The sequence below is a fragment of the Setaria viridis genome, chromosome 5, assembly GCF_005286985.2.
Source record: "Setaria viridis chromosome 5, Setaria_viridis_v4.0, whole genome shotgun sequence".
NCBI classification, from domain to species: Eukaryota; Viridiplantae; Streptophyta; class Magnoliopsida; order Poales; family Poaceae; genus Setaria; species Setaria viridis.
In genome coordinates, this window is record NC_048267.2 from 17,111,577 (window position 1) to 17,134,804 (window position 23,228).

Below are 23,228 nucleotides of genomic sequence, written 5' to 3' on the forward strand. Positions count from 1 at the left end.
TTCCGTCAACAACTTGGATGACTTCTAGATGCTTAGGATACCTTTTGTGTATACTCCTCAGTGTAGCCTAAATTCTAGACCATGGAAGTAGTAGGCCAACTTAGAGTTCAGTATTCTTTTGCATAGCAGATGCTACAATTATGACACCTTGATGATGGGGGCAGGTCCCAAAAACTTGGCACTTGATGTAATCGACGTGTGACTGCTGACTTTCTGCAGCAGAAACATATTTAAATTTTTAACCTAGTTTCGTTCATCTCTGGGCCATTTGATGAATACCAAAGTTGTTGGGAATTTCATAACCTAAAAGCTCGCAAAATTTCAGTACCATTGGATTTCCCTAACTCAAGTCATGAGTAAAACATTGCAGCTCAGCCTGCTGAAAAACAGCCAGAACAGAGAGGCAAAGATGAAATTTTTCGGCCTATATAACCCTTGAATTGGTCTCTGAGTTGAATACTAAAGTTGTATCATACTAAATTTCCTACTCACTGACCAAAGATGAGAACTTATGGGTGCTTGGGTCAGGAGATATGAATTTTCTCCTAGTTACAGTTTTCTGCCCACATTATTTAACTGCATCTTGAACTTTAACATTCCGCACATATTCTACCTTGTTTCATCTTTTTGCGAGCAAGTTTGAGAATTATGTGACTAATGGATAGGTTCACCACTGCAGATGGTGAATGGGACACGTCAAAACCCCGGTGGTTTTGGAGGTAGTGGTAGCGGGCAACAGCCACCACCACCCCCGCCTTCCATGGAGGCAATTTTGGCTGCCCAAACCGAGTTGTTGCGACAACTTGTCCAAGGACAGCAGAAAAATCAGCAGCACTAGGGGGGGGGGGGCGAAACATCCATCTGCCCCAGGTTGCAAGCTACTAGGATTACCTAGGCACTCAGCCCCCTTTGTTTGTCAAAACAGAGGAGCCTTTAGACGCGGATGTTTGGGTTCGTACCATTGAATCCAAGTTATCTCTACTCGCGATAGTTTGTCCTGATGAGAACAAGGCGAAGTTTTTGCTGCATAGCAACTTTAAGGCTCGGCTTGTTTATGGTGGGATCATTACCTTGCCATACTGTGGCGGATCCACCTTGGATTAGCCTGATTAAGGTACGGTTAAGTCGCCTAATATGCAACACTCATGCCTTAGTCAAGTTAACACGAAGTGCCGTCGGATTTCATCTGATTTGACCACTTAACAGGACCAAATTAGCAAACTCACAAGAAGGTGAGCGGTTCCAGAGAATACAGCAGGTCCACCAAAGATTAACAAGTTGATACACACTTGGTTGCAAATCAGAGTTTAACAAGTTCGGAAAGAAAACAACAGAAGGTAAAACGAGCGGAAACTACTTCGCCGGGGTCGGACATCCTTGGTGAGGCCAGCCAAGACATCAATGATCCCCTTCCTCGCCGTCCGAGGAGGGATCCCACTTGACCGTCCAACCCGGAGGGAGCTGGGGCAGCCAAGTGCCAACAGGAACAAGCTCGGGAGTGGCGACTTCACCTGAAAATAAGCCACAAACAAGGCTGAGCTGCTAAGCTCAACAAGACTTAACCGACCGGTGGTAAACAACTTCACCACAACTAGACATGCAAGGCTCTCTGGCCGAGGGGCTGGTTTGCCAAAAGCGCTACAGTGGGTCCTTGCTTTCAAGTTTTAGCTCAAGTTCTAAGTTCATTAACCGGTCTATGTTGGCAACTTACTCTAAACAACCACAGTTTTTCAACAACAAAGTATAGAACAAGCATCAGGTTCATAGCATCATCATGTTCCATCTTTTTACTCAGTGTAGCATAGCGATCAAGCAATCTCAAACTGTGAGAGGCAGACGAATCGATTCGAGTTTCTTAACCATGCATGGCGAACCTAATCTCACGACATCCGCGCACCACAAAGGTCGCTTCCTGTGTCGGTCGTCCCCATCAATTCCCAGGCGCGTGTCAGGTCCAAACTTCCCTTGGCATGCAATGCTCCACAGTCCCGGTCTCTACCGTACTGTGACCGCACTTGCACCCACATGATGCAGCTTGGGAACCTTGTTCCAGGGACAGCAGGGGTATAAGCCACGCCCTAGTTCAATCAGGTACTAGGCTTCCCCATCCCATACTAGGTATGAGATTAGTACCTTCAAACACTTGATCACGAACACCAACACTTTCCGACCTTAGCAACTTCAAATAGATAGACAGGGCAATCCACCGACCACCAAAAGGATTCAACATGCCCTGCCCCGTCCATTGTCCTTATAGTTGTAACCAGAAGAAGAACAACCAACTCCTATAACTCGCGAGTGACAGGAAATCACTCGACTTTTACCGAGTCCTATTAAGCAATACCACTACTTGGACTCATCGGCTAGTGTTCAGATCAAGGGAAACCAAGTCATGCATCTATAGTTTCATACAACTCCTGCACTTAAATGCACATACAACAAGGAAGGCATGTGTAAGTTTAGAGAAAACAGGTTCATGCTCCGGGGCTTGCCTTCAAGCGGAGGGGAGGGAAACTGGTCCTCAAAGGGCTCTGCTACAGCTCCTGCGGTCGGCGGCTCAGCTACTGCTCCGTCTTCTTGCACCGGGTGCAATTCGTAGACGCCGTCGGCGAGATTCAACTCTACACGAATGCAAATGCAAGAGTTAGCACTTAGACGGTTATTTTAACAGCAACACTTGCAAGCTTTTAGCCCAGAAACTGGTAGCAAAAGCTACGGAAAAAGTGTGAAGGTTCAAGCTTCAGTGGATAGAGAACAAGACCAGGGGTCGGACAAATAGAGGGGTCGGACGAGACGGAAAAGGGGTCGGAGGAACAGAGGGGTCGGACGAGATGGAAAAAGGGTCGGGCGAACAGAGGGGTCGGACGAGACCAAAAAGGGGTCGGATGAACAGAGGGGTCGGACGAGACGGAAAAGGGGTCGGACGAACAGAGGGGTCAGACGAGATGGAAAAGGGGTCGAACGAACAGAGGGGTCGGCAGCTTACCTTCGGTTTATAGGTGAAGCTTTGGGATCGGGAAGGAGCGGACTTGGGTAGCGGCGAAGTCCAGCGGTACTCCGGCAGCGGCGGTGCTTCTTGCGGACAGCAAGCAAGCTCCAGCACAGCGCGGAGGAGCAAGCGGCTGGGTGGATTGGGGAAGGCGGTGTTGAGCGAAGAGGAGAGTTCCTCAGGAACTTAAGCTGTAGCGCTTTGAGCACGAAACAGAGAGCAAGGAAGAAGGGCAGCGATGGCGAAGGGGAACTCCGGCGGGGCTCTGGCATTCCCTTTTATAGCCGCGCGGAAGAGAGAAGGTTGGAGCGGCGCGAAGACCGGGAAGAAACGATGGAGTGCGCTGCCGGGGTGGCGATTGAGCAACGAGGGTGGTGGAGCAGGACTTCGGGGATGACACCAGCGGTCATTGGGCACCAGCGACAGGGCGGCGCAGGCGCGGTTCTGCCGGTGGTTGAGATTTGGCGGAGATGGGCGTTGTCGTGCGGTGGATCTGATGGAAGTGACCGGGGAAACAGCGCTAGAAGCAAGGTTGGTCAGGTGAGAAGACAGGCGGCTGCGGCTGCACGGGCGAGCACGAAGCAACAGACTGTCGGGGCGCTGTTCTGACAAGGCGGGAAAGGGACTGTCGCGGCCGGGGTTTGGATTGGCGATGGAGGAATCGTCGCGTAGCGCAGTTCGGGCGGCGCGACTGTGAAGGGGTGGCGGAAAAGGTGGGAGGCATCGGGCTCCGCAGCCGGGGGTCCGGCGGGGAGATGATGGGCGCGGGCAGCGAGGCGCTGCAGAAAGGGTTGCAGAGGGCTTCCGCTGCGATTGGGGAAGGGGGCGCGGATATCCATCCGGTCGCGGCCGGCGACGGGGCGGAGCGGCGGGGGTCGGAAGAGTTGAGCCACGCGGCGGGGAAACTCTGAAGCGGGCATGCTACTCGAGTGCGTCTGCCGGTAGAGATCTGTGGAAAAGATTTTTGTGGGTCCACCGGTCAGTCTCGGTTGGTCCACTGCTCAGATTGAAGGGAGGCGTTGTGGGAAGACTTAGAAGGATCCGCTGGGATGAGTTGGGGTCGGCGGGGTCGGGACTGGGGGAAAACGGAGAGGGGTCGGATCTCAGGGGTCAAAACCAGGGCTGGAGGTGGAGTACTTAAACTCGGGAAAGCTGAGATGGGGATTAGGGAATCGGATTAAGATTAACTCATGAGATTTGGGTCGGTCGTCACAGCCTACCCCCCTTAAAAAGAATCTCGTCCCGAGATTCGGATGTAGAAGTAACCGGTGGGGGTGTGCAGTCCTTACCTCCTTGGTTGGGGAGGAAACCTGGGAAAAGCTTGTTCAAGTACTCTTCTGTCTCCCACGTAGCTTCATCCTCTGTGTGGTTTCTCCAGAGGATCTTGTACATTTTAACCACTTGGCGTCGGGTGCACCTCTCCTTCTGGTCAAGAACCTTGGCCGGGTACTCGGCATAGGTTAGGTCGGGCTCGATCTGAAGCTGCTCCTACTCTAAGATCTCGGTTGGGACTTGAACACATTTCTTCAGTTGAGACACATGGAAAACATCATGTATGGCCGAGAGCTGTTCTGGGAGTTGGATCCGATAGGCAACTGGTCCACAAATTTCCACAATTTCATATGGGCCAATGTAACGGGGAGCCAATTTTCCTTTTACTCCAAACCGTTGCACCCCTTTGGTCGGGGAGACCCGAAGATACACATGATCACCAATGTCAAACTGCAGGGGTCTTCTTCTCCTATCTGAGTAACTTTTCTGTCTAGATTGGGCAGCCTTGAGGTTTGCCTGAATTACCTTCACTTGCTCTTCGGCTTCTACCACTAAGTCAGGACCATAGGTTTGTCTTTCTCCAGCTTGGGACCAATTCAATGGTGTCCGGCATCTCCGACCATACAATGCTTCAAACGGTGCCATCTTCAAGCTAGCTTGGTAGCTATTGTTATATGAGAACTCTGCCAATGGCAGGCACTTGTCCCAATTCTTGTCGTAATGGATGACACAAGCTCTCAACATGTCCTCAAGGATCTGATTAACTCTTTCGGTCTGACCATCGGTTTGAGGATGATAGGTTGAGCTACGGATGAGCTTGGTGCCCATTGATGCTTGTACCTGTTCCCAAAATTGTGCCACAAACTGAACTCCTCGATCAAAGATGATCGTCCTAGGCACACCGTGCAGGGAAACGATGCGGTCCAGATACAACTCCACATACTTCTTGGCCGTGTAGGTGGTGTGGATAGGAACGAAGTGGGCAGACTTGGTCAGATGGTCCACAATTACCCAAATGGAATCATGTCGCTGCGATGAAAGGGGCAGTCCAACAATGAAGTCCATGATGATGTCTTCCCATTTCCAGGAGGAAATAGGTAGGGGCTGCAGGGTACCCGCTACCTTTAAATGGCTAGCTTTGACATGTTGACAGGTGTCACACTCCGAAACATACCGTGCAATCTCGGGCTTCATTCCACTCCACCAGAAGATTTGACGGAGATCATTGTACATCTTGTTGCTGCCAGGATGGATTGAGAACTTGGAGAGATGAGGTTCATCTAGGATTTGCTTCCTAAGGTTGGGGTCGGATGGTACAACAAGTCGGTCTCTATAATACACTTTCCCACTCTCATCCTGTCAGAAATGCTTATACCCTTCATCCTTCCATGAAATCTTCCTTTTTATTCGCCTTACTTCCTCATCCTCCAATTGTGATGACCCAATTCGGTCCTCCAAAGCAGACTCAAGTGATATGTGGCCGAGGGCTCCATGGGAAACAATTTCCAAACTGAGTTTTCCCATCTTGTGACACAGTGTCGCGGTGAAGGTTGTTGCCGACAAATAGTTGCAAAAGGTCTTGTGGCTAAGAGCATCGGCCACCACATTGGCCTTGCCGGGGTGATAGTGCACTTCCAAATCATAGTCCTTTATCAACTCCAACCATCTTCTTTGGCGCATGTTGAGGTCGGCTTGGGTGAAGATGTACTTGAGGCTCTTGTGGTCGGTGTAGATGTTGCAGTGAGTGCCCATCAGATAGTGTCTCCATATTTTTAAGGCATGAATCACTGCTGCCAACTCAAGATCATGGGTCGGGTAGTTCAGCTCGTGAGGTCATAACGCCCGTGAGGCATAGGCAATGACTCGGTGGTCTTGCATAAGAACACACCCAAATCCAGTGCCAGAGGCGTCACAGTACACGTCAAACGGCCTAGAAGGGTCGGGTTGAGCCAAAACTGGGGCTGAGGTCAGCAAGTGCTTTAGGGTCTTGAAGGCTTCTTCACACTTGTTGTTCCATACAAATTTGACCTCTTAGCTATCTTGGAGAAATCCGGTATGAAACGCCGATAGTAGAGTGCCAATCCAAGAAAACTTCGAATCTGATGAACTGAAGTGGGAGGCTTCCGGTCCATGACTTCTTGTACCTTGCTGGGGTCAACTGCTATGCCATCTCAAGAGATAGTGTGTCCCAAAAATTTGACACTATCTAACCAAAATTCACACTTGGAGAACTTGGCATAAAGCTGATGATCTCTCAACCGTTGAAGAACCACATGAAGATGATCGGCATGTTCTTCTTCGTTCTTCGAGTACACTAGAATATCATCAATGAACACCACCACAAACTTGTCCAACTCGGACATGAACACCGAGTTCATGAGGTACATGAAATAGGTGGGTGCATTGGTGAGCCCAAAAGACATGACCAGGTACTCGTAGAGTCCATATCTGGTAGAGAAGGCAGTCTTGGGAATGTCACAGGGTCGGATCATGATTTGATGATAACCGGACCGAAGATCGATCTTGGAGAACACTCTTGCTCCAGCTAATTGATCAAACAGATCATCAATGCGGGGAAGGGGGTACTTGTTCTTGACAGTCACCGCATTAAGGGGTCGGTAGTCCACACACATGCGTAGACTCTCATCCTTCTTCTTCACGAAAAGGGCTGGGCAACCCCAAGGTGAAGTGCTGGGTCGGATAAAGCCTTTCTCCAACAGCTCCTCCAACTGGGTTTTTAACTCGGCCAGCTCAGCGGGTGGCATCTGGTAAGGTCTTTTGGAGATAGGGGCGGTGCCGGGGATCAACTCTATGGAAAACTCCACCTCTCTATCGGGCGGCATGCCCGGCAAGTCATCAGAAACACGTCGGGGTACTCACAGACTACAGGGATGTCCTTCGGTTGGGTCTCAATTGCGGGATACGCACAAGAATTCACATTTTCTTGGCGAGGCAATTGGATAACAGAGGGGCCTTGGTGGGGGGGGAGTTGACCTGGATAGCTCGGGCTAGAACATCTAGCAGAACCTAGTGTCTGGTCATCCAATCCATCCCTAGAATGACATCAATCCCTTCTAGCTCAAGGATAACAAGATTCTCCTTAAAATGGTTTTGGCCTAGCTGGATAGGCACATTGACACTCATCCTATCGGATGTGATTATTCCACCCGGGGTGGATATCCTAAAAGACCCTCTTGTTTGGCATTCCTGTAACCCACACTTGTCACGGGTCTTTCTTCCGATAAAACTATGTGAGGCTTCTGAGTCAAACAAAACCAAAGCTGAAAAACTGTGAATCAGAAAAGTACCTATCATTATCGGCACACTTTCAGGAAGCTCTGCTGCGTGGGTGAAGTTCAGCCGACCTTGGCGAACTTGCATCTTGGGCCTCTTCCCTTTGTTGAGCATTGCATTGCTCTGCCCTGGGCGCTAGCTCTGATTTCTGGGGCAGTCCTTGGCAAAATGCCCCACATCACCGCAGGTGAAGCAGCGGTTACCATTTGCAGAGTGCGGTCGCGGCGGTGGGGTCAGCCGTGGAGCATGAGGTTGAAAGCCCGGATAACGAAGTGCTGCTGCTGGTGGGGGTCGGGCAACCCATCTTCCCGACTGCTAGGGTCGGCTAGGCGCCTGGGATGGAACCATCCTGAAACGCTGTGCAGGTGGGCTGGGCGTTGGCAGTGGAGCTTTCCTCTTCCTCTCGGATGCCAGAGCCTTCATGCAGTCCTCTTGTGAGATGGCCAAGTTGACCAACTCATTTTACGTATCCACCCTTATCGGGTTTAACCTTTCTCTGAGCTCCAAGCTTAGCCCTCTGCGGAATCTATCCCGCTTCTTCTCATCTGTGTCCGTATGATAGCCGGCATAACGGCACAGGTCATTGAAGGCTTGGGCGTAGTGCAGGACATCTCGGTTTCCCTAGGTATGGGCCAAGAACTCGTTGAGCTTACGCTCCAGGAGACCTTTCGGAATGTGATGCCCTTTGAACGCGGTCTTGAACTCGTTCCAGCTGACAGCATGGTCGGCCGGCAACATAGCATGGTAGTGATCCCACCACAGCCGAGCGGAACCACGCAAATGTTGAGCCGCAAACTGGGCTTTGTTATGGTCGGGGCACGGGGCGGTGAGGAGTTCGAACTTGGATTCGATCGTACGAACCCAGGTGTCGACGTCGAGCGGGTCTTGTGTCTTCTGGAACAAGGGAGGCTGCGTGCTTAGGAAGTCCTCATAACGAGCAACTTGGGGTGGTTGATGGGCTCTCCCTCCATGGGGCTGCTGTTGTTGTTGTTGTTGCCCTTGTATGATATGCCTCAGCAGCTCGGTTTCAGCCGCTAAGATCGCCTCCAACGAAGACGAGGGCGGGGGCGGGGGAAGATCCTGCTTCTGCTCACTGCTGCTGGGCACGGAGCCAGATCTGGTGCGATGCGCCATCTGCAAGAGTCAACGTCCCATTAATTCCATAACCTCAGAAGTACTCCAATTGTGTGTGAACGCATGTGTTAAATCCGCAAATGCAACTCTTGCCGATAAGGTGACACAACCACAACTCTTATTAAGGAGACACACACTTCCTTTTGCCATCTTAGTTAGCAACTATCTTAGCTCTGCACATGACTTCGGGCGAACCATAACCCTATCTTAGGAGTTCCACTATATCCGACCTTAGGCCAAGGGGTCGGGCTACACGAAACAGCATGAGAAGGGGTCGGGCGAGGCGGAGAACTGCCTCGAGGGGTCGAGCGCGTCCGACCTCATGACCCGGGGTCGGCCAAACTTGGACAGACCCACAGAAAAATAGGTATGTGGTCACAGCACCACTCACACCATCTGGCATCCCAAACGTGTTGCAAAGGAGTCAAAGGTCAAGCTTAGGATTTGATTTCACTGAGATCTTTACATGGTTGTTCCTAAAACACAAGGAATACTCAACTCAAGGCTAACCTATTATAGGATTATCCAAAATTTAGGCTGCCGAGGAGTACAACAAAAGAATTGGTTCCCCACAACTCTTCATCTACGAGGGAACACTGTGAGTTGGAGAAGGGGCGTCGTCCTCCTCAATGTCCATGCTGGACGCTCCCTCGACCTCCTCAGGGTCTTGTTGCTCTTCCAACTGCATCTGAAGGGCATGCATGTTGTCGAGCTCGACGTGATGCTCGTCCAGATGGGCATTAGCCACTGCCAGCTCCATCTCTACTTCCATCTTCTCTTCTGACAGCTCGATCATGCCATCCACTAGGTCGGTTACTTCTCCCTCGAGTTCGGAGATTCGGTCTTGTATGTCGTGGATTTGGATGCTGTTGGCGCTAGAAATCGGTCAACCGAATCTCCAGCGTCTGACACACGACCCGGGAGAATCTGCTTAACTCCTGTTCGGGTGATTGCCTTGGTGCGGTTCACGCGGCGTGCCAGCCAATCTGACCTATTGATTGGCAAGGAAGAATACGTGTCAGATCCAGAAGTCGCGATCGGCTAAATTTCCGATCTCGAGAAAGCTTATCAGCGAATCGGCCGATTTGCCGTAATAAAGAAATCGGCTATGAAGCAGCCGATTACCAGGCAGCGTGGATGAGAACTATTGGAGTAATCAGTACAACGCTACAGTAGCAACACTAGGAACAGATCTAATCGGCTATGCGTAGAATAAGTAAATTAAACAGCAAAACATGAGAAAAGCCGAAACTGCCGATCCCTAGCTGGATAACTGGTGATAAAACTAGAAAAATAGGTAAAACCTATGATTCTAGTAAATATCGATAACTAGTGAATAAATCTAAATGAAACGACAGCGATGCGCCCGAAGTTAAAGCTTAGAATTTAGTCGGTAAACGGAACTTACAAGATCGGCCGGAGGTCAAGTTGATGCAGCCCCGCCAACCCGTACGAACTCGTGAAAAAGAAGAAAGTATTTGGCGAAGTCGCCTGCTTGAAAGTAAGTACGAGGAAATAGTAGTTTGTTGTATTTAGTTGTTGATGATTACAGATCTACAAAGGTGGCTATTTATAGCCCCGTACAGACGACTCCTTATCTGACTAGAACTCTATCCCTAATTCAAATAGAAAACGAATATTTACAAGTACGATTTGTACTAGGTAGATTATTATGCGCTTAATGGGCTGATTCCCTTTTCATCCTTATAATCCTTTCTAAGCCCATACCGGCCCAACTATTCCAACCTCCTAATCAGCCGATTTCCTTATCGGAAAAGGGTAACCGATCGGGAACCAAGCGCGTCCGATCTCAAACCCCAAGCTTTAAGTAAGGCGGAATTCTAAAGATCTATCGACCGATCCTGGACTGTAGCATCGGCCGATCCTGGACTGTAGCACCAACCAACCGATCTTTAACTGTAGCGCCACTCGGCCGATTTCCAACTGTCACCCCTGCATCCTGCTGTATCTTCCCACTTCTTCTTCTCCTGACGCCGATTTTACTCGTGTCGAAATCTGGCGTCAACACATGCCCCCCAGTTTTGGAGTAAAACATAGTCTTTACTTTGAAATTCTTTTCAACTTCCCCTCTGAAACAACCGCAATGAAAATATCCTTCCGTTTCGCGGTCTTCAATCTGATGATTGCAATCTTTTCGAAACGGGCGCCCACGACAACCACTACTCCCGACAAACTCGAAACGCCGGCGCGGTAAAAATTCCATTTTTACCCTTCCTCAGACCCCCTTTAAATATCAGTACATCCCGCACTTCCCTTTCGAGCTCACGTCCTCTTTCCTCAGCGCGCGAGCCTTCTTCTTCCTCCAGCGCTTTCCCTTAGTTCCACAGCTTTCCGGCACCATCTTCCTGTCGCTTTTCTCCCTCCCCTCCAATGGCGGCACCTTCAGGCAACTCACCCGCGTGCGATGCTCCAGAAATAGCGCCTCCGGCGGAAGTAGCGACAGTGGTGGCTCCGTCGTTGGAAGAAAGAGCTCCATCGAAAGCCGAAGCTTCTTCCGGGATCCCAATGGCGATCCCAATAGCGGCCTCATCCTCCGCAGCTGCACCGGCGGTCACGCCGACTACAAGGAATTTCATCCCAGAGGTCATTACCGAATCCTTCCTCTATCAGCAATACATTTACTTTAGATCTATTTCTTACTTTCGCACCCCCTTTCCTTTTTTAGGCGGTTAGGCATCGCATTGTTGGAGGTATGCCCTAGAGGCAATCATAGAGATGATGATATTCCATTTGTATCCATGATTTGTATACTGTGTTCATTGAATATCCATTAAAGGCTACTTGAATTGATTTGCAATTATGTGAATTGTATGTGAAACTCTTTACTTGTATGGTTATTCTAAAGTTGTCCCTAGTCGGAGTTCATGTGAGGACACACATGAATATTAGACTAGCACATGTATTAGTTGATGACTATGTTTCACAAGTCATGGACATGGAGATGTTGAACTAATAATGTGGACACATGTGGAGACATGTGTTAGGACTGACCCAACACGAGAAGTAGTTCTCTCTTTAAACAACATATACGCTTTGTCCTTAGACCTGAGATTGTCGCATGTATTCTAGATGTGGATTGACCTACTTAGGGGCTATCAAACGCTACGCCGTAACAGGGTAGTTATAAAGGTAGCTTTCGGGTTTGTCAAGAAGCATGCTATGAGACATGGTCAATCAAGATGGGATTTGCCCCTCTCTGATTGAGAGTGATATCTCTGGGCCCCTCGAGTGATCGGATCAGAAAATGCATGGCCATGCTACGTACGGTTAAGAGTTAACCTACAAAGGGATTCCGAATCATAGGATCGAGAAAGAGCGGTCGGCTTGAAGCTAGACCAAATATCGTGAGGCAAAGGGAATAGCATGTATATTATGTTGTGATGGTTCGTCTGATATGATCTTCGTATGCGTATAGGAGTTGGCACGTCTTGCTAGAGGCCGCTACCGACTATTGGGCCGAGTAGGAGTACTCGGACCATGTCTATACGTATCCGAACCCATAGGGTCACACACTTAAGGGGCTGGAAGCCCAATTCGGATCTGATCCGAGTTGGATTAGGTTTAGGAGTACTAATGGGCCTCGGATCCAGAGGCCCATCAGGAACCCCTATAAATAGAGGGGTGGGGGCGCCCTAGGGTTTCACACCTTTTGGCTGAACACACTTGCCGCGCCTCCCACGCCCTCGCCTGTTGCAACTCGCGGATCTAGCAATCCGGCTTGCGACGCTTCCTCCCTGCACGTGTGGATACCTTGGAGGTGTTGCGCCTGCAGCACTTCGACGAGCCGCCGACGAGCCGCGACGAGCCGACGACGAGCCACGGTACCAGAGGCGGTCTTGCTGTGCACGTAGACGAGCTGCTGAGGAGCTGCTGGACGTGATCGACTACGTACGACTACGTTGATCGACTACGTACGACTACGTGATCGTCTTCACTGCATCGACGCAAATCTACATCTTCCGCACCAGTAGTGCGTCGAGTGGTAATCCCGTGATCCTTATACGGCAGTTCTTCCTGGTTATACGCGGTAGAAAATTTTGATTTGCGCTAGTGTAGCCTACCTCGTATCCCAACAGTGGTATCAGAGCCTTAGCTGCTTAGTTTTGGATTCGGGATGTATGCATATGGAGATATGCGAGTTCTCTGTTTGATCTATGTCCTGATTTCGTGCCCTTGCTGCAATGGTAGTGTAACGACATACTCCTACCGGTCGGTTTCCGCCATCGGAGTTAAGTGATACACGTAAATCCAGTTGCAGTGAGGGAAGATCAATATGATTGGTCAAATCGAGATCCAGGGTCATACGCCAGGCGCATTAGATGTGCAATAGTAGATGTGATCTACTGCCGGGGTCGGGATTTTGCCGTATGCGCATGCTTCGGTAAATCAGCCGTAACTTTTCGGTACGATCTCGGATCGGGGCGATTTCTATACGAAAATTGATCTACAGAAAAAGTTACACGTGAATTTCAACGGCTTTGCCATTTTCGGCGAAATTAGATTTGCCAAATTCGGCTTGGAAGATGGAGTTTCGGGCCTCCCAAGTTTGGAACGTTAGGACGCCTAACTCTCTTTTGCAGGATGTATGTATATATCTTGTGATCAGTATGGCCCCCTTGTGTATGTGATGCATGTGTGTAACTAATTCGTGACCTGCGTGTCGCGCGTACGGCAACACGGCAGGAGCCATATGTGTTGTCACTTTATTGTAATTAATGGTCTGCGTACCAATCTGTGATGATCCAAGCAACTATGTAATCTTCATTACTAGATTCTTTACTAGCTATTAGGCGTAATAGCATGCTCTAGTTCTTGGAGGACTCATCACCAGGAGGATGGCGCACATGGAACATGGAGATGGAGATCACCATGGTGAACAGGTTCTATGGAGATGGAGATCACCATAAGAAAAACGGGCCATACTGTGTCACAACTGTGTGAATGCTATTCTGTTTTATGTTTTACTTTCTGCATGCTGTGATGTTAGAAGTAGAACGATCCCTCACAAAGTTTAAGTTAGTATGCCCTCCCAACTAAAACTTGCGCCGTCCCATGTCTTGTACAATTAGTGGTGGGTCTATGAAATTAGGGTGCCACTAGTTTTCCTTGACTAGACGGGTTTGTGTCGGACACTTACACGCATAAGGGTTGGTTTACTTAACAAGGTTATCTTAACGGTTAAGGACCTTGGGGCATAAAGGTTGGGCGCCGAGACATAGAGATGTCACCCAACAACAGGAGTCATATGTGATATGATTAGCAAAAGTTGCTTACCGACCTACCTCGTTTGCTAGCGGTGATGCTAAAGCTCACTAGTAGACTTGTTAGTTGTGGATCCTGAATCACTAAGTTTCAATAGAGGGATATTGATTTTAGTGGGAGTAGATTCTGTTAAAATAGTTTAATGTAATTTGCTCTATCATGGATACGTTTGTCTTAGTGTATTTTGCATTACTTTTGTTGTAGATTAAATGGCACCTAGCAACACCACCACATCTTTTGCTTTGCGTTCGGTCCTTGAGAAGGACAAGTTGAATGGAACAAACTACTCGGATTGGATCCGCAACCTGAGAATTGTTCTCAGGGCTGAGAAAAAGGAAGATGTTCTAGACAACCCACTACCAGAAGAACCTGCTGAGGATGCACCCGCCGCTGCTAAGAATGCTTACAAGAAAGCATGTGATGCTAACCTCGAAGTAAGCTGCCTTATGCTTGCTTGCATGGAACCCGAGCTGCAGATGCAGTTCGAAACAAACCATGAGGCGCACGATATGATCGTGGCGCTTAGAGACATGTTCCAAACACAGGCCAGGACTGAAAGGTTCAATGTGTCTAAGGCCTTTGTTGAGAGCAAGCTAGCAGAAGGCGCAGCAGTAGGACCACACGTAATCAAGATGGTTGGTTACACTCAACGGTTGGAGAAGCTAGGCTTCCCACTGGGCCAAGAGTTGGCCACTGATTTCATTCTTTCGTCTCTTCCTCCTAGCTATGGGAACTTCATCTCGAACTACCATATGTATGGGACGGAGAAGGGTCTGAATGAGCTGTGTGGCATGCTTAAAACAGCAGAGGCTGACATAAAGAAAAGCGCTAGTACCATCCATGTGATGGCGATACAGAACAAGCCCAGCTTTAAGAAGAAGGGCAATTCTTGGAAGAAGAAGGGCAAGGCTGGAACGTCCAAGCCAAACCCACCGCCCAAGGTTAAAGCTGGACCTGGACCTGCTCCAGATAAAGAGTGCTTTTACTGTCATGAACTTGGTCACTGGAAGAGAAACTGCAAGCAGTACCTAGCTTCGTTGAAGAACGGCGGAAGTAAGAGTACTTCTACCTCAGGTACGCTTGTTGTTTATGTTATAGACAACATATTTCTCGCTGATACAGTTATTAATTCTTGGGTATTTGATACCGGATCGGTTGCTCATATTTGCAATTCGATGCAGGGAATGATAAGAAGTAGAAGCGTGGAAAGAGGAGAAGTTGATTTCCGCGTGGGCAATAATGCAAGAGTTGCTGCTTTGACCGTCGGGACGATGCAACTCCACCTCCCGTCAGGATTTATTATGGAGTTGAATAATTGTTATTTTGTTCCTAGTTTAAGTCGAAACATTTTATCTCCTTCATGTTTGATGAAGGATGGTTATTCATTTGCGAGTGAAAACAATGGTTGTGTGATCTCTAAGAATAATATGTTTATGGCTTTTGCACCCATTGTGAATGGATTATTTGTTTTAAATCTTGATGGTTCACCTGTCTGTAATGTAAGTGCTAAAAGGCCTCGGCCTAATGATTTGAGTCCTACATACTTGTGGCATTGTCGTTTGGGTCACATAAGTGATAAGCGCATGAAGAAGCTCCATTCTGATGGACTTCTAACTTCGTTTGATTTTGAATCATACGAGACATGTGAGGCTTGCTTGCTAGGCAAGATGACCAAGACGCCTTTCACAGGATTTCCTGAGAGAGCAGTAGACTTGTTGGAACTCGTACATAGTGATGTATGCGGACCAATGAGCACGACGGCTAGAGGAGGATTCCAATACTTCATAACTTTCACTGATGATTTTAGTAGATATGGCTATGTCTACTTGATGAGGCACAAGTCTGAAACCTTTGAAAAGTTCAAGGAATTTCAGAATGAAGTTGAAAATCAGCGTGGCAAGAAAATTAAGGCCTTACGATCTGATCGTGGAGGCGAGTATTTGAGCCACGAGTTTAGCAATCATCTAAAGAGTTGCGGAATTGTTCCACAACTTACGCCGCCTGGAACACCTCAGAGAAACGGTGTGTCCGAGCGACGTAATCGAACTTTGTTAGACATGGTTCGATCAATGATGAGCCAGTCGGACCTACCGTTGTCATTTTGGGGATATGCTCTAGAAACAGCAGCTTTCACACTTAATAGGGTACCATCTAAATCCGTAGTTAAGACACCATATGAGATGTGGACTGGAAAGGTTCCTAGTTTGTCTTTTCTAAAGATTTGGGGATGTGAAGTGTTTGTCAAGCGACTTCAGTCGGACAAGATCACACCCAAGTCGGATAAGTGCATTTTCGTGGGATATCCAAAGGAAACTTTGGGATATTATTTCTACAACCGATCAGAAGGCAAAGTGTTTGTCGCTCGGAACGGGGTTTTCCTAGAGAAAGAGTTTCTCAAAGGAGAAAAGAGTGGAAAGACAGTGCATCTTGAAGAAGTTCAAGATGAGCCAATCGGGCAAGAATCAATGAGTGATGCTAACGTAGCAGAACAAGTTGAGATACCCATGGCAAGAGAAGCACCGCCACAACCACGAAGGTCGGCAAGGCTCCGCGAAATGCGGGAAATATTATTGTTGGACAATGATGAGCCTGCGACATATGCAGAAGCAATGATGGACCCAGACTCCGAAAAATGGCAGAGTGCCATGCAATCCGAAATAGAGTCCATGGGAGACAATCAAGTTTGGAACTTGGTTGACCCACCTGATGGTGTTAAAGCCATAGAGTGCAAGTGGATCTATAAGAAGAAAAAGGACATGGATGGAAATGTTCACATCTATAAAGCACGACTTGTCGCGAAAGGTTTTCGACAAGTTCAAGGAGTTGACTACGACGAGACCTTCTCGCCCGTAGTGATGCTTAAGTCCATTCGGATTATTCTAGCTATAGCTGCATATTTCGATTATGAGATATGGCAGATGGATGTCAAGACAGCTTTCCTGAATGGAAACCTAGCTGAGGACGTGTATATGATACAGCCCGAGGGTTTTGTCGATCCGAAAAATGCTGGAAAGGTATGCAAGCTTCAGAGATCCATTTATGGATTGAAGCAAGCATCTAGGAGTTGGAACATTCGTTTTGATGAAGTGGTCAAAGGGTTTGACTTCACCAAGAACGAAGAAGAGTCTTGTGTTTACAAGAAGGTTAGTGGGAGCTCTGTAGTATTTCTAATCTTATATGTGGATGACATATTACTGATTGGAAATAACATTCCTATGCTTGAGTCCGTAAAGACTTCACTGAAAAATAGTTTTTCGATGAAGGACTTAGGGGAAGCGGCATATATTCTGGGCATTAAGATCTATAGAGATAGATCGAGAAGGCTTATAGGTTTGAGCCAAGATACTTATATTGACAAAGTGTTGAAGCGGTTCAGCATGGAAGAGGCAAAGAAAGGGTTCTTGCCTATGTCACATGGCATACATCTCAGCAAGACTCAGTGTCCTTCGACTGCTGATGAGCGGGATCGCATGAGTAGAGTGCCATATGCCTCGGCTATTGGATCTATCATGTATGCAATGATAAGTACTCGCCCAGATGTTTCATATGCGCTAAGTATGACAAGCAGACACCAATCTGATCCAGGTGAGAGTCACTGGACAGCGGTGAAAAACATTCTTAAGTACTTGAGAAGGACTAAAGATATGTTCCTCGTCTATGGAGGTCAGGAGGAGCTCGTTGTAACAGGTTACACCGATGCTAGTTTCCAAACCGACAGAGATGATTCAAAGTCACAATCAGGATTTGTGTTCACGCTAAATGGTGGTGCTGTTAGTTGGAAGAGTTCCAAGCAGGAGACGGTGGCCGATTCTACGACAGAAGCCGAGTACATCGCGGCTTCGGAAGCCGCGAAGGAAGGTGTTTGGATAAGGAATTTCCTCATTGAGCTTGGTGTGTTCCCGAATGCGTCCAGCCCATTGAATCTCTACTGTGATAATAATGGGGCAATTGCGCAAGCAAAGGAGCCAAGGAACCACCAGAAGAACAAACACGTAATGCGGCGATTTCATCTCATTCGAGACTTCGTTAACCGGGGTGAGATCAAGATATGCAAAATACACACGGATCTGAACATTTCTGATCCGTTGACAAAACCACTCCCGCAGGCTAAGCATGATGCGCATGTAAGAGCTATGGGTATTAGGTACCTTCTAGATTGACTCTAGTGCAAGTGGGAGACTGTTGGAGGTATGCCCTAGAGGCAATCATAGAGATGATGATATTCCATTTGTATCCATGATTTGTATACTGTGTTCATTGAATATCCATTAAAGGCTACTTGAATTGATTTGCAATTATGTGAATTGTATGTGAAACTCTTTACTTGTATGGTTATTCTAAAGTTGTCCCTAGTCGGAGTTCATGTGAGGACACACATGAATATTAGACTAGCACATGTATTAGTTGATGACTATGTTTCACAAGTCATGGACATGGAGATGTTGAACTAATAATGTGGACACATGTGGAGACATGTGTTAGGACTGACCCAACACGAGAAGTAGTTCTCTCTTTAAACAACATATACGCTTTGTCCTTAGACCTGAGATTGTCGCATGTATTCTAGATGTGGATTGACCTACTTAGGGGCTATCAAACGCTACGCCGTAACAGGGTAGTTATAAAGGTAGCTTTCGGGTTTGTCAAGAAGCATGCTATGAGACATGGTCAATCAAGATGGGATTTGCCCCTCTCTGATTGAGAGTGATATCTCTGGGCCCCTCGAGTGATCGGATCAGAAAATGCATGGCCATGCTACGTACGGTTAAGAGTTAACCTACAAAGGGATTCCGAATCATAGGATCGAGAAAGAGCGGTCGGCTTGAAGCTAGACCAAATATCGTGAGGCAAAGGGAATAGCATGTATATTATGTTGTGATGGTTCGTCTGATATGATCTTCGTATGCGTATAGGAGTTGGCACGTCTTGCTAGAGGCCGCTACCGACTATTGGGCCGAGTAGGAGTACTCGGACCATGTCTATACGTATCCGAACCCATAGGGTCACACACTTAAGGGGCTGGAAGCCCAATTCGGATCTGATCCGAGTTGGATTAGGTTTAGGAGTACTAATGGGCCTCGGATCCAGAGGCCCATCAGGAACCCCTATAAATAGAGGGGTGGGGGCGCCCTAGGGTTTCACACCTTTTGGCTGAACACACTTGCCGCGCCTCCCACGCCCTCGCCTGTTGCAACTCGCGGATCTAGCAATCCGGCTTGCGACGCTTCCTCCCTGCACGTGTGGATACCTTGGAGGTGTTGCGCCTGCAGCACTTCGACGAGCCGCCGACGAGCCGCGACGAGCCGACGACGAGCCACGGTACCAGAGGCGGTCTTGCTGTGCACGTAGACGAGCTGCTGAGGAGCTGCTGGACGTGATCGACTACGTACGACTACGTTGATCGACTACGTACGACTACGTGATCGTCTTCACTGCATCGACGCAAATCTACATCTTCCGCACCAGTAGTGCGTCGAGTGGTAATCCCGTGATCCTTATACGGCAGTTCTTCCTGGTTATACGCGGTAGAAAATTTTGATTTGCGCTAGTGTAGCCTACCTCGTATGCCAACACGCATCACTATCCATCTTACGGGAAATCCCGGCCTTGTCTGCCTCGGACCCATGGGGAACCCAGATCCAACCGAGCTCATTAATTTGGAAACCCATAGAATCCCCTTCAAACAATCCACCATGGACCTGGATCACTGGCTGGGCACCTTTAGGTCTTGGCCGAATGAAACTCCCGGTTGGAGGGAGTGGTACCAGCGGATAGCCGCATCCAAGAGGGTCCAATGGGATGAGCTCAAAATCGGCCAATGCATCAACCTATCTCTGTCCCAGATGGAGCAAAATGAACCATTAGTGATAGCAGCCTCTTACTTCTGGTTTGATGCTCTTAATGCATTTTTGTTCGGTCACGGACCCATGACCCCCACACTGGCCGATGTGGTTTTGCTGACCGGTCTGGACATTTCCTCCCCGGACACCCCTTTCCGCCTTTTAGCCGCAACATCACATCGGCTGGACACAAGGGGAATCGGCGGGTGGAAGGGCTTTATTAGATGCAACAAAAGAGCCGGATCTATTGAGAACAGGGAGCACACGGCCTTCCTAATGATGTGGTTGGAGAAACACTTCTTTTGCGGGAGAGCAGCTGGCCCATCAACCAACACCCAAGCTTTAGCCGAAGCATTATCAGTAGGGACCCCTGTTCCTCTTGGAAAACACTTGCTAGGAGCGGCATACCACATGCACCATCAAATCGGCATCAAACTATCCAAAGGGGAGCCAATTGGAAATCCAGGCGGACCCTGGTGGTTCATTAATTTGTGGCTGAACCTTTATATGAGCAAGATTTCTCAGCAGAGGGTGGAGCACATGACGTTCCCCAGCATCGAATCGGCAGAGGATCCCACTGCCCGATGCCGATGCACATCTTTCGGCGAAGCGGTGTCGGCCTTCCCGGGTTGTCTGTATTCTGCTACCAAAGTGGCCGAGTACTTCCGGTGCTTTTACAACGGTTTTAATGAAGATGCAACCGTCTGGTTTCCTTATCGGCGAGATGACCCCATCTTTGAGCTCCCTTCTTGCTTTGACTCAACTACTAGCCGATTCGACGACGACCTTACAGATGAGTTAATCAAACCGGGAATTCTGCCGGCCAACTTCTTCTCAGGGAAAGATGCTCCTACATATGAGTTCTACAATCCCTCTGCTGCAGCACGTCAGTTCGGCATGGGTCAGCTGCCGATTCAAGTGTACTTCGCTGGCCGTGCTAAGTTCAGAGATGAGCTTACAACAGGTCTGGACTATAATCGGCTGCGAGACCGGATCCCAAACTCCAACACTATTGACTTGAACGACTGGATAGTAGCTCCCTTCGCTGTCCAACCGTTCAAGCTTTGGTGGGCTGAATGGAAACAATACCTTTTTTGCAACTCCGCGTCGACATACTGTAATCTCCTGGATCCGACCAACGTCGACCCGAACGCCGAGGTATTTTTCCTTAGCCAATTTTTACTCTTCTATCAACGCGGTTGAATACATATACTAACATCTTGCTATTGCTTCAGTCCGAGAACCGTGTCCCCCCAACACGCAGCCAGAGTGGCCGTCCAATAGAAGATCATCATCCATACACCACCTACCCTCTTATCGGCTACAACGCCCCTTCCGTGGACGTGATTGCTGGCCGATCGAAGCAAGCGCAGAAGAAAGTCACCAAGAAGACCAGTCGCCGAGTCCGAGCCCGTATAGAATCAGCGGATCCTCCCACGATCGTATCGGCAGAGACTTCGGCCGCACCGCCTCTTCAAGCTGCCAGAGAGATAGATACTCAAGTTGTCGCGCAAGCTGGGGCAGCCGCTGCATCACTACTGGTAGAGGCCGTGCAGATAAACTTATGTTTAATCCTTCCGATTGTTGTCTCAATACTAACCCTTCTTATCTTAGACTGCACAGATCACTCCTACGAACCCACAACAATCGGCAGCAACCCAATCGGTCACCGACGCGCCCCCGCTTCCATCTGTCGAGGTATAACACTCTTTCACCGATTCCCCTAGTATTTGAATGACGTTCTCATTCAACCCTTTGACACAGGTCATCGGTACGCCAAGCGCCCCTCTTGATCAACCAATGGTCCCCTCCCGGGAAGCTGGTCCAAGCACAGCACCAATCATCGTAGAGTCTTCTTCTTCTGATGAACCAATGGCACCAGCCCCTGAACCGAGGATAACAGCTCCCCAAATGCAGCTCGAGGAAATCCGATTCAAGGAGGTAAGAGACCTTTCGCCTTTACTTAGCCGATTCGCTATCACCATCGGCTGATTCGTTTTTTCTTCCTGACTTATTATTTCAAGGAACAGGACACTCCTGACAACAGCCTCTTCTCATTTGCGGTCGCCCTCTCTGATGACAAAGAAGTCGCTTCCCGCCAAGTCACTTTGAGCTCCATCCCTGACGATGTCCGAGCCAAACTTACTAGCATCCGATCCCTTCTTCAAGAAGACATCGGCCGATTGGTAGAAGATGCCTCGCCGATTCGGCAGCTCTTTGGTGACGTCAGCGGACGGGTGCCAGAGGAAGCGGAGGAAGCCTTGGTGCCGGCCGCGTATATCGAGTCGATGAGGATCCCAGTTTTCAGGGCCCTGCGTCACATGGCCGATCGCGCCAAGTTGGCCAAGACTCGTGAAGAAGAAGATACGTACAAGCGTCAGGCCCAAGAGGTGCATCAACGCATTCACTTTCTGGAAGACTCTCGCCCAGGAATCGTCGGCACGATAGATCGCCTCAAACGCCGAAGAGCAGAGCTTGCCAAAGAGATGGAACAGGTGACCAAAGCCATAAATGCCGAAGAGAAGAGGCTTCAAGAACTCCCATCCGTCATCGCCGATCTGAAACAGGAGAGGCAGCATCTGGCCCACGAAGCCCTTAAACTCCACCGCAATATGCCAGAAGTCCCTGGATCGGCAGATGATGATCACCGGATCCTAGACTCTGCCGATCAGATCCGGCGCCGAGCGATATCGGCTATCGATGCCCTTCTGGGTAGCCTGTAAAAGTACTGGCTATTTTTGTACGAACGTTTAATGACTCCTTTGACCGCCCTTCGCAGCGCCTTTTATTTATTGCCTTTCTCACTTCCGATGGGACGCGCCTTACCAAATATCTACGCCTCCTTTTCTTATAAATGTCGGCCTAGACCCCCTTCCCAAGAGTACCAGTTTAGCTCGGCTTCACCTCCCCAACCTGCTTTCGTCGGCGTGATTTTCGGCCATGTCTTCTTCATCCTCTTCCTCTTCCTCTGTTAACCAGGTGAAAATCTTGCCTTGATCCTTCTTCTCAGTTTAGCTCTTTTGAAAGGAATCACCTTTTTAATCATTCTTTTCTTCAGCCACGGCGCCTTAGCCCCGAACTCGAACGCGCCATCGAGCTCATGCACTCTGATGAACCGTTGCCGTCAGAGGACAAGGACTTAATTAGGGCTCATCGTGACGAACTTCAAGAACATGTCGGTGCTGACATCCGACGGATCTGGGACTTTCTGGACGGCAACACCCGCCGGCGACCTCAAGCCGACAGAAGTCATCCGCTTCCTCCACAAGTCGCCCTTGAAGATGCGGCAAAAGGGACATCGCGCCCGGCCATGGACCGGAGCCACCCTCTCCCCCATCAAGTCGAAGTGGAGGCTTCGATGAAAGAGATAGAAGAAGAGTACATCCGTCTTATGATAGAATTAGGTCGGGCTGAGA